We start from the raw sequence: 18,718 nt of genomic DNA, 5'->3' as shown, positions 1-18,718 counted from the left end.
AAACCGAGGGTGGCCTTTCGTCGTGAAGTTGAGCCTGGAATTGGATATCTTCGTCGTGAAGTTGAAATCCAAGTAAGTAGCATTGTTCCAAGTCCAATATCCTCCGTCGTGAAGTTGAAATTGGCTCTTGAATCGGGAAATTGTTTGTTGATAACCAGTCGTCCCTTCGTTGTGAAGTTGAACTTGTGTTGTCTCGAGTCCAATATCCTTTGTTGTGAAGTTGAAATTGGCTCCAAAATTGGGAAATTGTTTGTTGACAACCAGTGGTCCCTTCGTCGTGAAGTTGAACTTGTGTTGTCTCGAGTCCAATATACTTCGCTGTGAATTTGAAATTGGCTCTGAAATTGGGAAGTTGTTTTTGACAACCAGCAGTCCCTTCGTCGTGAAGTTGAACTTGCGTTGTCTGGAATCCAATATCCTTCGTTGTGAAGTTGAAATTGGCTATGAAATTGAGAAGTTGTTTGTGACAACCAGCGGTCCTTCGTCGTGAAGTTGAACTTGCGTTGTCCGGAGTCCAATATCCTTCGCTGTGAAGTTGAAATTGGCTCCGAAATCGGGAAATTATTTGTTGACAATCAGCGGTCCCTTCGTCGTGAAGTTAAACTTGCGTTGTCTGGAGTCAAATATCTTTCGCTGTGAAGTTGAAATTGGCTCCGAAATTGGGAAATTGTTTGTTGACAACCAGCGGTCCCTCATCGTGAAGTTGAACTTGCGTTGTCTCGAGTCCAATATCCTTCGTTGTGAAGTGAAATTGGGAAGTTGTTTGTTGACAACCAGCGGTCCCTTCGTCGTGAAGTTGAACTACGTTGTCTGGAGTCCAATATCCTTCGTTGTGAATTTGAAATTGGCTCTGAAATTGAGAAGTTGTTATTGACAAACAGCGGTCCCTTCGTCGTGAAGTTGAACTTGCGTTGTCTGGAGTCCAATATCCTTCGCTGTGAAGTTGAAATTGGCTCTGAAATTGGGAAGTTATTTATTGACAACAGCGGTCCCTTCGTCATGAAGTTGAACTTGCATTGTCTTGAGTCCAATATCCTTCGTTGTGAAATTGAAATTGGCTCTGAAATTGGGAAATTGTTTATTGACAACCAGCGGTCCCTTCGTCGTGAAGTGAACTTGTGTTGTCTAGAGTCTATACCTTCGTTGTGAAGTTGAAATTGGCTATGAAATTAAGAAGTGTTTGTTGATAACTAGCGGTCCCTTCGTCGTGAAGTTGAACTTGTGTTGTCTGGAGTCCAATATCCTTCGCTGTGAAGTTAAAATTGGCTCTGAATTAGGGAAGTTGCTTTTTGACAACCAGCCGTCCCTTCGTTATGAAGTTGAACTTGTGTTGTCTCGAGTGGCACGATATCCTCCGTCGTGGAGTTGAAATCGTGGATGGCCACTTCATTGTGAAGTGAGCCTTGACTTGAATATCCTTCGTCGTGAAGTTGAAATCCATGTATTGTATTTTGCGGGTGGACTCAATTCCCTTCACCGTGAAGTTGAACCGTGGAGACCCCTTTATTGTGAAGTTTGGCTTCGAGTTAGATATCCTTCGTCGTGAAGTTGAAATCCACTCTCGAGAAAATTATGTTGTTTCGAGAGAAACTTTCAATCTGTCGAGTTGGTCGAAGTGTAGCATCTTGCTGCTGAGTTAAGCAACCAACATGAATCTTTAAAGGTGCTTTTGAATCGAGTATCCTTCGTCTTGAAGTTGAAACTTGACTCTAAAAGCTGCAAAAAATTATGTATGTGGAAAATGATAAATATGATGCTCTAAAATGTATGCATAAGATGCATGTAACATGAATTGGTTATTTATCTCCTGAAATTTTTGATAATTTGAATTAGGATGTTGAATCCCCAAATGATGCCCCAAAATCCAAAATGCCCCAATATTGATGTTGAATCTTCAAAGATGCCCCAAATGTTCCTCATTTCTTGCTTCAGCATTGATTCTGAGCATGAGTTTTGTGTCTAAGAGTCACATGTTATTTACCAAGATCCACTCTAGAGAGACTGTCTTGTTTGAAAAAAAATGTTTTTCTTTCTCTTTTATTTTCAAAGTTCTGAAATATCAATAAAGAGTTTCGAAAATGTTTAATTAAAAGTTTTGAAAATATTGTCTCTTTCACGGTTTTATAATTGACGAATCATAAAACTAGAGTTCATTGGATATCAAATGTATAATTACAATGTTAATCCTTCAATAAATTATAGCTATTTGACACGTGCCAATATCAAAGCTTTCTTTGGGAATGGTTAAGTAAGGAAAAGATAAAAGGTCTCAGGTTATTGTGTTTGGTCAAAGGTTTGGCATTTGATGCTCAAAGGTTTGATGGGGTGATTGCATGCCTCTACTGGAAGTGTTCTCCGACTTCCATCTTTCATAGTCACATTTAGATTGTGCGATGCCTTATCAAGGAATTTGTGTGATCGCCTCAGTTGCACAATTTTTATATTCGAGCCTTCTTTTCAGGTTTTCAACTCGAATCTTTCTTTGGTTTCAAGACATTATGAGGATTTACGTCTTGAACCCCCCCTTCGTTATTTTTCTTACCATGCATTAATTACATTGTTTTTTGCAAACAAAGATTAATCCTGATAGGGGGATGAAATCTGAAGATATTCTCTTATGTTTAGAAATCTATGTATGATTAGAGTGTACTTTTAAGGCACGTAATGTAGGCCAAGGTTCATGGTTATGAAAGAAAATGATAAATAGGCCCAAACAATGTTTCAGGGTGTTGAACCAAGGATCAATTCATTCTGATGCCTTCAATCTTGCTTAAAATGTTTCTCTCTTGATGCTCTATGATCTTGAGTGAAGTGATTCAGTGATTCGGGAATGATTGTGCTTGATCAATCTCATAGTTTGAAGCTTGATGTACCATTTGTCTTTAGGAAATCTTTTCATGTGCTTTTTTGTCCTTTTTTTTTCTTTTTTTCTTTCTTTATTTTGTTTTCTTTTTTGCTTCTTTCTTTTTTTGTTTTTTGCCATTTTTGTTCTGATTGAATCTTCGCACTTGGCATTTGGTTCACCCTTTGGTATCTCATGAATCAATGTCTTCGCTCATGTGAGCATATTTCTTCCACCTTGCCCCCCAGTGTGGAGAGTGATCCTTGGTTAGGGTTGAATCAGAAGAAAATACTACAGGCTCAAAAGGAGACAAGGGATATATTTTTTCTCCTGTTGTGAAGGATAAAGAAAGAAAGTCGTTCATCATTTCATACATGTAAATCTTCACAGAAGAGGTATCCCCAGGGGGATAGATTTTCAAGATTAATTATATTCACATGAAAATAGTGTAATTAATGTATGATAGAATTATTTCGAATGAATTCTTCTTTTTTTTCCCATATGTCTCAATGTTCAGGCTCCCCGCGAGATGCCCCAAGTTGGTCTTCAGAAGAATGCTCATGTTAAAATGAACAACTCAATGCCTTGGGTTTTAATGGTAAGAAAGGTTATTTTTGAGTCTAAAAAAGACAGTGGTGATCTTATTGACTCAAAGAAAGGTATGAGTGTATCAAAAGATAAAGGCAATGTTCGAGAATTTCAAAAGGAGTAATTCAAAATTTTGTCTTTTGGTAATGACCACGAGTTGTTTTGGGAAAAGAATCAAGGTATTTATTCTGGGGTTTGAGACAGGGTAAGAAAGATCTAATTTTTCCATATGTCAAAATCTATAATTCTTGAAGAATTAAAAGAATCATTAATTCATTTAATATTCGAAGAACTAAAGATTAAAATTTATTCAATTGCTCCACCTTAGAAAGCAGTATAAATTCAATCATTTAAAAGATTAAGCAAACATAAAGATCAAAGACGTGTTCAAACAAAACAATCCTCTAAGTGCAAATAGTATATGCCATACCCCCTTCTTCGGTAAGCGCCTTACAGTTTTCAGATGAATGTTTGGGGCTTCTTATGTGGTAACAGCTAACAGCTTCAACATCGTAGCCCTTAGATATGAGGATTCTTTTCTTAGATCATCCTGGCAGGCTTTGTCCTACAATAAGCTGATCAGGCTCCCACTGTATTTTTTCAGTTTTTTCTTTTGATGTTACAATCTTGCTTCCATGTGGTGTCATGTGGTTAAACCACTTCATCGAATCCTCCATGAAGAAATTTCATGTTTATGAAAATGCTTAAAAATGAAATGTAGATGCACAACGCAAATGAATAAAATGCATGAATGTTCGAGGCATTGATCCAGAAAAGTGCCCATTATAAATAATCCTTATTTCGACAAAATGTTTTATCTTGTAAGAGACATAAAAATAATCCTCTAGACCCTGAACAGCTTCCAGTAGGTTGACAAGTCTTCTTTTTATCTGTCATTGGTTGTATGCCTTGTTGGACCACTCCAGCTTCCCTTGCCAGGCCGTGTAGATGGAGAGCTACCTTCTGTACTTGATCCAGGAAATCTCGGATGAATGCGTCTCTGGCCTTCACCCTTTGTTGTGCTTGCTCCCAACGGAAACGCCACTGCAAACCCCCGTCGAAGGGCACTATTTGAAGCTCACTCGCTTGCTTTTTGAAGCTATTGTTTTACCATCTTTCTCATGCTGTTCTGCAGATCATCCATTTGGATTCTCAGGCGTTGGATTCTCAGGAGTTATCATTGACTTTATCTTGGTACCCCTTTCTCAAGTCTTCAAGCTCAAAATATACTCTTTTCTGCTCCCTTTCCAGTTTGTCTGCTCTATCTTTCTGAGAATCGACATCTAGTTTCCATTGATAACGTTTAGCTTCAAGTTCCTTAACTCTCTGTTTCAGCTCATTATTCACAGCTTCAAACTCTGCCTTGACTATCTCAAGTTCAGAAGGGACAGGCCTGAGATGTTCATCCATGGTCGGGTGTCTTCACAGTCTGGCATCGGGATGCTATCATTCTTTCTCAATCTATCCACTCCATATAATTCGGAGTAAGCATATCTCTGGCAGCCACGACATCTATCCGGGATACTTTTTCCATGACTCGATGCCTCTTTGATCCTCTTCTTATAACTGTCACGTGATAAACAAACTCTGATGTAGATAATTCGTATGTTGCTGGGATAAACTGACGTGCCCCATACTGTCTAAGTGCCATCAACAGAGCATACCCAATTGCACCCCAAAGTCCAAGTAAGGTTATAGTGTCAGAATCCCCAAATCAAAAAAGAACATCACTAAGGAACAACCAGGGGGCTCTCCAAGTAATATCCAAATCCTGAAGATGAGTGAAGACCTTCATCCATTCTTCCTTCGAAGCACCTTCATGCCATTTCATAGTGATGAACTCTCCCAATGGTGAATAGGTAGTGCTGAATCGGTGGTAGGCAACCCCGTTAGTCTTCCAGAAGTGGCTGTGAATCCAGACTTGAAGGAGCTGAACACATCCAATGAACCTTCCTCCACCAGTTCTTCTGCAATGATTAAGAGACCGAAAGGTCTCGACTAAGATGGTCGGCGCTGGTTTGACGCCTTGGAAGTGTTCAAATAGTTCTACTACGGCTGCGTCGATGCACCCCAAGGTCTTCGAAAAGATAATCAAATCGTACAAACCTAGTGTAAAAAGATCTATAGTCTTCCATTCATCAGGTGGTTCTTCATTAGTTGCTTTATATGGATCCACTCGATTCATTCCCCGCTACCTTTGTGTTAGAGTCGATCAGTCACCCACTTTTCATCAACCCCTACAATCTTGGCCAGTCCGTTCTTAAAAGGTTGACCCTTGATATGTTTGATATATGCCTTCTCTAGTCTGATGCTTTCGCAGTGCAGTAGTGTGGTATACTCTTCGATAGTGGGAACCATGTCCTCCCGGTTAAAGGTGAAGCAACTATATCCTGGGTTCCAGAATTGAATCAGTGCTCGGAGCAGAGGCTCATCAATCTTGACATGAAGTAAGAGGGTAATATCACCATATCGTTGGCTGAACTTCTGCTTTCTGTCATTCTTCTAATTTTCCTAAATGTTTCGCAACTCTTGGACATCATTCTGTTTCAGGCTGACAGAGGCATAGCTAACCAGCTCTGACACGTATTCCCCTGAAGACTATCTCCCTTCTCTTTCTGAGTCATCTCGGACCATAGTCGTGCCTCGGTATTCTTAATCTCTTTTATTACAACACCTTTGTCCATTAATTCATATTATTTTGTGTGTAACAAACGCTTTTTAAGGATCAATAGCCTCTTGTTATGATGCAAATGCTAAAAAACCAAACACAAAGGCAGAAATGTTAGTAAACTAAATAAATAATGACGAAAGGAAAAAAAACATGGTTAAGGTAAAATATCCTAGGTTTCGGAAATGTGGTTTCGGGGTAGGTTCTAATTCTCTGGTCTCCCATTTAGGTTCTAAAAACGGTACCCGAGTTCTCCTTGCCTATGCCCCTTGGGCTTACCGTGCCCCTTGAGCTTGCCAGACCCTTAGTCCTAAACCCATCACAGGCTTGTGTGGACAAAGTTAAACTCGAGGGGACACATTCACTTATGCCCGCACGGTGAATAAATTCACACGAAGACATAAGGTATATGAATCCCGAAGGCTACTGCTAGGCCCGCACGGTGAATAAATTCACACGAAGGCGTCGCTTTCACCCCCACTTAAAGCAGGGTTTAGCTCGGGTTTAGAGCCTTAGATGAAAAATCTTTAAGGGTTGAAATCATTAAAAAACGGTCAGTACAACTATTTACTCGAAAATATAATCAAAAGTAAGTAATAAGGATCTAAATGTTACCTTAAAATTTAAACTTACCCTTTTCATTAAAAATACAACTGGAAATTACCTTAGCCTGACTCACTTACCTGTCTCCACAGCGGAGTCGCCAAGCTGTCGCAACCGTCTTTCGGTTGGGACCCGGGATTGGTCTTCGACTTGAAAAATGTGGATTGGAGTCGCCACCGATCATTATTTAAAATAAATTGGTTGATAGGATACCCTATTTCTTACCTGATTTGCGTCTTTCCAAAGATGTGTCGGGTTCGGGAGTCGGTTACGATCATGAAGGATTAGCACCCTTGAACCGCCCTTTCGGTACTACGTAATTTCCAGTTGTCTTTGATTAAGAAAATTGCAAGTTAAATTAAAAGGTAAAATTTGATCCGAATTACTTACCCTTAATGAGTTTACGGAAATACCCTTAAAAAATAAGATGTTAAAAGAAAATAATAATAATAAAAGAAAGTAACAAAACTAAAGAGTAAACCAAGGAAATAAAAAAAACAATGAAGATAAAATATATATACAAAAAGAATAAAAAAGGTAAAGTATTTTTTTAAAAAAAGAAAAATAATATAAGAGCAAAGAAACTATAAATATAATGAAAATAAATAAATAGTATAAATAAAATAATAAAAAATATATATAAAAATATATAAATGTATGTAATATAATAAAACTAAATAGTAATAATAATAAATAAATGAAAAAAATATAAATATAATATTAACTAAAAAAATAGTAATCATAGAAAATAAAAAAATGAAGTAGAAATATATATAACGTTAGGAAATATAGTAAAAAAATAGTAAATAAGTAAACATAGATAAAATAATAATAATATATATATATATATGTAATAGGAAAATAATAATATAATGCAAAAAAAAAAAAAAGAGAACTATAATAAAAAATAAAATATAATTAAAATATATATATACTATAAATAATAAGGGTTAAATTAAAACAAAAAATGAATTAGGGGTCGAAATTAAAAGCCAATTGAAGAAAAAATGAATCTGTGTGTATTTAAAATCAGGGGGACCGAAATGGGCATTAACCCACTGTAGAGGCAAAACACACGGATCCACATGACCCGTTTATAAAAATCCGAATAGTTTTTCAAAAAAACACAAGCCTCGGGGGTAGATCTACAAAAAAAGATCTCGAAAACGCCCCCGTTCATTGGCCAAAAACACTTATCTGATTTTCTTTCGAAACAAAACACAGCAAGGGTAAGGAAAAATAACATGCGAAATTATGAACTTTACCTTTCAAAATATAAATGCTTCGAAAAATGGCTACGAGTTGCTTGTAATTTTTTTGCTTGGTATTTCGTATATCTCTTCCGAATGTGTTACAATAGTGAGTTACAATGACTATTTATAATTCTTGTGGATCCTATCTTTAGGAGTTTAAATAATAGTAGAACTCTATCCTATTTTTAGGAGTTTGAATCCTAGCAAAATTCTATCCTATTTTAGGAGTTTGAATCCTAGTAGGACGAAAAGGGTGTTGACACCATGCATTTCTAGTCTCACTCAATCAAGTGGCTTGTGATATATTTCCTATTATGTAGGAAGAAAAAATCCTATCTTAACCATATACACACTACATATATCGAAATATATTCAATAACAGTTTTTATAGTGCAACCAGTTACGGAGCAAGTTTAACTGTATCAAAACATACAACAATATATGTTGGGAGACATTGATCTCAAGTCTGAGGATCATACATATAGTCATCACCATGAGCAATGTTATGACCGTTACATAATAATCCAAGGCAAATGCTCATTATGGGTCAATCCGATACATTGTTCTCTAACAATATAATCATGTATCAATTCTGACATCTCAATGAAATGCAACTCCTTTTCATTAATCAATAACACGTTAGTCTTAAGCGTATTATTATTGTCCATGCCCATAATAATACTTGACTATGGATCTTTTAATAATGTTATTATATGGACTTTATTATCTTTCAGTTTATGTTAAACACGAACATATAACTGAAAATAATAGTGGCAATGCCTTTATTCAATAAAATCAGTAAATAAATGTATTATTACAATCATCATATGATTGGTCTTTAGGTATACTCTAACAATAATAATGTAACATATAAATAACTAATTATAATAATATATAAACCCAAACGGAACTCGAATGAAATCCCTAGATAAAATGAGCATCTACAATTTTGTTTCATTTTCAAGCTTTAATTTATCAATTGAAATTCATTTAATAATTCGTATAAAATAATAAAATATTATTTTATCATTCAATTTAAATTCGATTTAGGCAGTAACTAAGCAGTTTAATATTATTTCTCCACATATATAAAACTGATAAATATTTTCTAATTTAAAAATCAATAAATTGCCCTTTAAATTACATCTACTACCAACCATTTTAAGTATATCAGAGTAATTCAAAACATTTATAATATACATGCAACTAATGAGTAAAAGATGTCTTATTGATACTGTAGGATGTATTGATTTCCCAAGAAAAATTCTTTCGGTGCTGCTTACTTCACTCCTTTTCTTTATACAAACCTACGCATGCAAGTTATCACGCAAAGTAAACTTAGTGAGTTAGTAACACAAGTAAGGTGAGATAAAACATAAAATGTCATAAAATACTTTAAAACATAAAAATGTAATTTAAAGAAAATCATTGAAACTTTCAAACCGAGTTATTCAAACCGATTTTTCCTTCAAAAACTTGAAAATCATCATCTCATGATTTTATCAAAATCATGTAAAACAATATCATAAATAACAACTATATCTGATGTAAGGCAAACTAGGCTTCTTCAATAATGGAGATGTTGGCAACCTTGTTGTTTCCCAATCTAGGAGAGATACCAAATGCTACACTTTGAATTGAAAGTAATCTGCACAAAAGAAGAAGAATTGATTACGAAATTTGATAATTAAAGAAATGAAATGGAAATGGAAAGAATTGAAATGGAAAGAAATGTTATCAAAGATGGTTGTGAAAGTATTATACAAGAATCCTTCAAGAATTGATGAATTCGGCCTCCAAAATATTGATGGACGAATGCCTTGATGATGATTGAAGGATGATTGAATGATGAATAGATGGTAAGGGATTGGTTGTTATATAGGAGTGAAATAGTGATAGAAGATGGTAAGGATATAGGCATGCAATGGTAATGGAAGATGGTGATGTTATAGGCGTGAAAATGGTGATGGAAGATGGTGATGTTTAGGTAGTATCTTATAAAACTAAGAAGGAACCAATGCTATAAAGGAGGAAAGACCCGTTTCTTATAAGTCTTATAAGGGATGGTAAGAAAGGACTTTGACCCACTAGTTATAGAAACTAGGAACCAGAAGTATCAAGGAAAGGGGTTTGACGCCACAACTATGAAGCTTGCTTAATCGATATAGTTCTAAAAAGAACTTGAAGAGAAATATCTCACAAAGAGTTTTAATTATCAAAGGATGAGTTACAAATGAAATGCCAAAGCCTATTTATAGGCTTGCATAGGTTTGGCCAAATAATTAGGTGTCTATTAGGCTAGATACATGTCTTAAAACGAAAATAGATGATGCTTGGATGAGGAGAGATGCCTTTGGCCGAATGGTTCCCTTGTCTCTTCATATTGGCGCCAACTTGAAGAAAGGTGATGGTTTGGCTGAATGGAGAGAACCATCTTCATTTTGGCACCTATTTCATCCACATTAGTACATGTGTGGGCTGGTCATGAGACACTCACATGGGAGGCATAGGGTGCTTATGTTGTGGCTTCTCCTTGGTGTGAAGTTGAGCAGCAACTAGGTGTGACTTGGCTTCCATCTTGTATCTTGGTGACATGGCATCAATGGGGCAGCAACTAATTATGAAAGGTCACATTTGTGTGAATCATCCTTTCATTATTTTGAGCTCCTTCCCATGTGTTTGAGCTGAAGATGAGCTGGCCATAGATGAAATACATGAAGATGAGTCTTAGGACAGCTCCTTCTAAAAGGTCACTTCGGATTGGCAACTCTTCGCGAAAAGGTATGAATTCACAAATTCGACCTATACCATATTTATAGTGCTATGCATGGTAAAGATGATGGTGTAACTCTCCAGCTGAAAAGAGGTCTCTAGCTAGCTCAAAGTCCAGCTCAAGTGAGCTATGAGCTCATAAGACATCTGACAACTTTGTCTTAAAATGTCCTTGAGCTGTCCCGGAGTTGTCCTAGTCAAGTTTCCTTAGCTCAATGATTCCAATCCTAGCTTTAAATCAGCTCCAATGATGTGGCCGAACATGTACCTACAAAAGAAGGATATAATAAGCTAATAATATAAGATATAATCATGTAAATATATGGTTCATAATAATAACTTCATACATTCATAATATCATCATAACTATAAATATAATGTATGTAAGTTATTATCATAACTATGGTATAAAGAAAGATTAAGTTAAAGAAAATCTCCCTTTGATTTTTTAGAAAGGTTGGAGATGCAAGTCCATTTTGATGCTGAATTGGATCACATCATCCCCCTTCTTTAAAGAGATTTGTCTTCAAATTGAAGGGTGGCTTCTTTTCAATGTTCCTCCATTCCATAGTTGTTGTTTCGTCAGAAATTGGGATCCCTTCAATAGGTTCTTGAGTGAGATATGTCCATGTAATTTTTCTTTGAACGTTTAGGTCCCTTGATTTCCCAAAAGGATATGTCTTTTGGATTTCCAAATGTCACATCTTCTAAACCTTCCTTTTGGCCAATGGCGTCTCTTGCTACATCCTGCAAGTCAAAGAAAAAATTTGCATGTTTAAAGTTAGAGTAATCATCTTTACCCTTGCATTCTGTCAATAGACATTCTCGAATCAAGCACTTTGAAGAATAAGCACTAGTTCTCGGATCAATTTCCTCCATGGTTGTTGCCTTTCCTTTCCTTATAGCCTCAACACTTTGCTTCATTTTGGCTTGATCATTCTGGACTTGTTTAGGCGTTAAAGTAGTAAGGATAATCTTCTTCCCTTTATGGCTGAACGACTTGTTTAGGCGTTAAAGTAGTAAGGATAATCTTCTTTCCCTTTATGGCTGAACGAGTATTGATTGGTAAAACAATAATGAATAGTTCTTTTTGTCGAATTGCCATGGCCTTCCAAGAAGTAGATGGCTAGCGCATAGGGATAACATCACACATAACCTCATCTTTGTATTTGCAATGGAAAAATGAACTAACACCTGTTGCTAACAATGAGTTCTCCTCGTTCATTTAGCCACTCAACTTATGGCTTCGGGTGCTTCATTATTTTTAAACCAAGCTTTCCACCATTATTGTACTGGCCACGTTAGTACAACTTCCACCATCTATAATAACAAAACATACCTTTTTATTCACATGGCATCATGTATGAAAAATGTTCTCTCGCTGTGCATTATCTTTCGAGACTTGAACATTCAAACTTCTTTTAATTAATAAAGCTTCTCCTTGATCAACAGATCTGCAAGAGTGATTTCTTCATTGACTTCAATGGGTGCCTCTTGTTCTTCCTCTGATTCAGATTCTATTTCACCATTTCCAAGTAAAAGCATGGTGTTCCGGTTAGGGTATTGTGTAGATACGTGGCCCCTCCCAAGACATTTAAAGCATCTAATGTCTCTTGAACATTCAGTAGTTTGCTTCCTTGTTTGAAGTCTTTGTTTACTTGTTGATTCTTTGAATATTCGGTTTGTTATTTGACAGGAGGAGGAACTGGCTTCTTGATGTTGTTTGGACTCTATTTGGATGATGTGGTGCAATATTGCGAGATGTATGTCTCATCTTTAGTTGCCTTTCAATTTTCATTGCCATTTGCACCATCTCATCCATTTCGATGTAATACATTCCAAGGTATTGGCAATTTCGGGATTAAGTCTAGCAAGGATCTCGCCATACTTGCTTCACAATCCTCCTCAATGTTGACTCGGATCATTGCCACTTCATCTCTTTGTAATAGTCCTCCACACTCCTATGGCCTTGTTTAAGATTCTGTAACTTTTGAAAAAAGTCACAGTGATAGTGAACAGGAATGAATCGTTGTATAAATACCTTCATTTCAAGCCAAGTTGAGACCAGTCTTTCTCCATTCCTTCTTTGATTAAGGGTAAGTTGATCCCACCATATTAAATCATAGTCTATGAACTCCATGGCTACCAATCTTACTTTCTTTATTTCAGAATAGTTGTGGCAACTAAAAACGTGTTCCACTTTGTTTTCCCATTCAAGGTAGGCTTCAGGATCAGTCTTTCCTTGGAATTGAGGAATTTTGATCTTGATATTGCTCAAATTGTCATCAACAATGGCACATCTAGGGCCTTGGAATGATGCTTGTTCTCCATCATCTAAATTTTCTTGAACATCTTCTTCTGGAGGTGGTGGTTGTGGTTATCTTCTATGGGCTCCATTATTACGTCCTGGTGGTAGATCCTGGCGTTGATCTATCTTTTCATGAAGAGCGTCAAACTCTTCACGAAACATTCTCATCATTTCACCAATGAGTGCCTGCATTTGTAATTTTTGTGTTCCTGCATTTTCTCTGGGGCTTTGAGACATGGTTAGTAAAATAAAAACCTTACCAACACACTCATAAAACCTCACTTGGTCACTCCAAAGAAAATTTCAAATTGCACTCCACTCAAACTCGTGTTTGCACTCGGGGATATATTCTTGGCTTTTTCTGATCCCACCCTCTTGTTTGCCTTTTTCCGCTTGATTCTCTCTTGTGGGTCTTTTAAAGAACTAACTCAAGATTGAAAAAGTATCTTTAGTTTGTGCATCAGTTTAGAAATGGTTAGGGATAGAAATGGTTATGATAGGGTAGAAAGGTTAAGAAAAATATATGGTAATGAAATAAAAAAAGATGAAAGGATAAAGAAATGAAATAGTAAGAAAGTAAAGATAACTTACAACTCAAGTTGCAACACTTACTATCTTCCTTCACAAGAAACAATAAGGATACCTCCTTCAAGTTTGATGTTGGGCATATTGTAATATGCTTCTCTTTGAGTGTACTTTGCAACTTTTCTTTACTTTTTTTCTTTTGCTTTGAATTTTCTTCTTTTCTTTTCTTTCTTTTTCACTCCAAATTTGATGTAGGAGTCTTTTTATTTTCTTTTTCTTTTTTCTTCTTTATTTTTCTCTTTTTGTTGCTTTTGTTGCAGCACTTGATTGCCAATCCACCAAAGCTCCGATTACCGATTGATGTAAGGCAAACCAGGCTTCTTCAATAATGGAGAAGTTGGTAACCTTGTTGTTTCACGATCTAGGAGAGACACCAAATGCTACACTTTGAATGAATGTAATCTTAATTTGATAATTAAAGAAATGAAATGGAAGTGGAAAAATTGAAATGGAAAGAAATGTTATCAAAGATGGCTGCGAAAGTATTGTAGAAGAATCCTTCAAGAATTGATGGACGAATGCCTTGATGATGATTGAAGGATGACTGAATGATGAATAGATGGTAAGGGATTGGTGGTTATATAGGCGTGAAATGGTGATAGAATATGGTAAGGATATAGGCGTGCAATGGTAATGTATGATGGTGATGTTATAGGCGTGAAAATGGTGATGGAAGATGGTGATGTTTAGGTAGTATCTTATAAAACTAAGAAGGAACCAATGCTATAAAGGAGCAAAGACCCGTTTCTTATAATTCTTATAAGGGATGGTAAGAAAGGACTTTGACCCACTAGTTATAGAAACTAGGAACCAGAAGTATCAATGAAAGGGGTTTGACGCCACAAACTATGAAAGCTTGCTTAATCGATATAGTTCTAAAAAGAACTTGAAGAGAGAAATATCTCACAAAGAGTTTTTAATTATCAAAGGGTTGAGTTACAATGAAATGTCAAAGCCTATTTATAGGCTTGCATAGGTTTGGCCGAAAATTAGGTGTCTATTCGGCTAGATACATGTCTTAAAACGAAAATAGATGATGCTTAGATGAGGGGAGATGTCTTTGGCCGAATGGTTCTCTAGTCTCTTCATCTTGGCGCTAACTTGAAGCAAGGTGATGGTTTGGATGAATGGAGAGAACCCTCTTCATTTTGGAGCCTATTTCATCCAAATGCATAGCACATGTGTGGGCTGGTCATGAGATACTCACATGGGCGGTATAGGTGTGACTTGGCGTAAAGTTGAGCAGCAACTAAGTGTGACTTGGCTTCCATCTTGTATCTTGGTGACATGGCATCAATGGGGCAGCAACTAATTATGAAAGGACACATTTGTGTGAAGCATCCTTTCATCATTTTGAGCTACTTCCCATGTGTTTGAGCTGAAGATGAGCTGGCCATAGATGAAATACATGAAGATGAGTCTTAGGACAGCTCCTTGTGAAAGGTTACTTCTCAGATTGGCAACTGTTTGCGACAAGGTATGAATTCATAAAATTTGACCTATACCATATTTGTAGAGCTCTGCGTGGTGAAGATGATGGTGCAACTCTCCAGCTGAAAAGAGGTCTCTAGCTAGCTCAAAAGTCCAGCTCATGTGAGCTATGAGCTCGGAAGTCAGCTGATAACTTTGTCTCAAAATGTCCTTTAGTTATCCCGGAGTTGTCCTAGTCAAGTTTCCTTATCTCAATGATTCCAATGCTATCTTTAAATCAGCTCCAATGATGTGGTCGAACATGTACCTACAAAAGAAAGGATATAATAAGCTAAATAATATAAGATATAATCATGTAAATATGTGGTTCATAATAATAACTTCATACATTCATAATATCATCATCATAACTATAAATATAATGTATGTAAGTTATTATCATAACTATGGTATAAAGAAAGATTAAGTTAAATAAAATCTCCCTTTGATTTTTGAGAAAGGTTGGAGATGCAAGTCCATTTTTGATGCTGAATTGGATCATCATATCATATTCTTTTCCATTCGTACATATTTCAACTTTCATTTTTCACTTTTCATTTGGGTTAAATACCCCATTCATATATGAACTATACCAAATTCTCGGTCTCACACATATAGTTTAAAAATTCTCAATTGTATACATGGGGTTTGTTACCGTCAATGATTTTACCCACTTCATCATGGAAAGTGACGTGGAACCCTAAGACCATGACACATACGACTTTAAAAAAACATGTTTTTATTTTTTTAGGTAAATTAGACCATTCATCACTCAAGTATCTTCTTACTCTTATTTAGTCACTAAAGATTTTTTTTAAAAATTAAATTATTAAACTATACTAACCTTAAACCAGAATGATCATGCCCTCATTCTCACAGTCAAAGGCTCACACGCTCACCAATGCCACCAGTCAATGATCTTGGATAGCCTCTCTTGCTTTGATCACTACTTCAAAATCTATTCAAAATCATCCTAAAACAAGAACTACTTCAAAATCTGTTCAAAATCTTTTTTGAATCTTACTCGACTTCGATAACGATGGAAATATCAGTGGTGACACGATCCACTAGTTGGGACATGATCGTAACTAACAGGAGAACTCAATGGAAGGATGGTGAGATGTAATGTTTGTTAGTTAATCAAAATCATAAAAAATATAGGGACGGGGAGAAGTTTTAGTGAGACCGTATGATTCGTCATAATTTCTAGATGAACGATAATACAGGGTAAAATGATGGTTGGGTTAGGTTGTGGGACGATAACAAGATCTAAGGGTGGTTTGAACGCCATGATTGACCAGAAGAGGCCAAACATCGACGAGGGAGGGGGAAAACAATTGAAGAAAACAACGTATTTTTTCTTGGTATTGGTTTTGTTTTTAACTTTAGTGACTAAAATAACGCCATGATTGACCAGAAGAAGGCCAAACATCGACGAGGGGAGGGGGGAAACAATTGAAGAGAAACAACGTATTTTTTCTTGGTATTGGTTTTTGTTTTTAAACTTTAGTGACTAAAATAAAAGTGATAAGATTGTTAAGTGATGAATGGTTTAACTAAAAAATAAAAAAAAATAGGTTTTTTAAAGTGTCATATGTCATTTTATTAATGGTCGTAGGGTTCCACATCATTTTGCATGACGGAAGTGGGTGAAGCGTGACGACAGAAAACCTCATGATGCAATCGAGCATTTTTAATTATATGTATGAAACCAATAACTTGGTGTAGTTCATGTTTGAATGGGGTATTTAACCCTTTTCATTTTCATATTCTTTTCTTTTAGATACTTTTCATAGCTTTCACATTCACTTTTCATATTTACTTTCATAGCCTTATGAAAATGTAAGAGAATGCAAGGTACGTGAGTCAAACATAATGTGCGCACTGGGCACTTCACGTTGCCAAATCATCATCATCATCATCATCATAAGATGCACTTCAAGTGCTATTTTATCGTTTGCACCAACGGTTCCATTCATAATGTACATGATTGTACCATAATTTTACTTTACTTTAAATTTACTCAACTTCCTAGCATTCCAAGTGTACCTACGACTCTCAATGCAACATTCAATGGGCTTCCATATTATATTATATTCATTTATTAATCATGCAATTCAAATCAGAATTATTTTCCATTCATCATAGAATTTTAGCTTGGGCAGTTCATACCCAAAAATAATTCAAATAACATTTCTAAAATAATCAAGGAAATATTCCATTCATGAAAATATTCAGTTAATTCTTTAGAATAACGTTAGAAAAATTCATTTGAATTTCTTTTCAAAAGATATCATATAAAATCATATTCGGTAATTTCATTCCCAAAAATAATCATAATTTCTTTATATAAAATTATGGAAATATTCCATATAATTAAAATAAAATCATACTTTAATAAAAATATGAGGTTAACTTATCGCAAGTCTTCCTCGATCAAAATAATTAAATAAATAAGTTGCACTCACCTTAGCCTCACTACCATGCCTCTTCTATTATATTTTTTCAATCTCGTACTTTTCCTTCCCTTTCGAGCCACTCAGATCACTAGGTTTACTGTGGTCTGAACATCATCATAAAATAATACAATATCCAATGCATATGTTAGTATTCTACTAACATAATCTAATTTTGATAAAATAATTTCTATAAAGAAAAATCGATACTAAATCGATATAAAACTAAATCACAATTCAATCATAACTTCAATTTCAATCTCGTACTTTTCCTTCCCTTTCGAGCCACTCAGATCACTAGGTTTACTATGGTCTGAACATCATCATAAAATAATAAAATATCCAATGCATATGTTAGTATTCTACTAACATAATCTAATTTTGATAAAATAATTTCTATAAAGAAAAATCGATACTAAATCGATATAAAACTAAATCACAATTCAATCATAACTTCAAACTTTCCAAAATGACTATTCAATTCCATAAATATTCATTTCCATCATCAATCCTTCAACAATCACAAACTATGCACTTAAAGCCCCATTTATGAATTCTCATTAGATCTCACATCAACTTTTTCATTCAAATCAAATAGTCCTTCACCATTTTATCTTATTCAAACCAACATTAAAATTCCATAATATAGCTAATATGCTCAATCCAATACTTTAAAATTTAAGAACTTGCAATTTCCTCCTTAATTTTCCCTAGCCTTTTTGAATTCAACCACAAATTTTACAAACTTACAATTTGATCCCAAATATAAACTTAAACTTAAAAATCAGAATTCAAATAAAAATTTCCAGCATTGTAATTTCATACTCAACTAGGCCTTCACATTTGCAAACTTACATTTATGTCCTTAAACCTCAAGAATTTTCGAATTCCACTACCCAACTGGCCAAATTTACACATTGATCCTAAAATAAGCTAAAAATTCTTTATTGTTATGGTGGTTAGCGTTTTGGGGCTGGAAGAAGCTGAAAATTCTTGATTTTTCTTCAATTTAAACATAATACACTTGGCTTAATCTAATATAAATGATCAAATCCAACCTTCAATGATCAAATTCATGCAATTCCAAATTCATAATATCCAATTCATCCAAATTCACCAATTTACATAAACCCCAACTTAACCAAAAGATTATGAGCATTTCTACTTGATCTT

Source organism: Hibiscus syriacus, unplaced genomic scaffold (assembly GCF_006381635.1).
Source record: "Hibiscus syriacus cultivar Baekdansim isolate YM2019G1 unplaced genomic scaffold, ASM638163v2 tig00111338_pilon, whole genome shotgun sequence".
In the NCBI taxonomy this organism is placed as follows: Eukaryota; Viridiplantae; Streptophyta; class Magnoliopsida; order Malvales; family Malvaceae; genus Hibiscus; species Hibiscus syriacus.
This window is presented reverse-complemented; position numbering follows the sequence as displayed.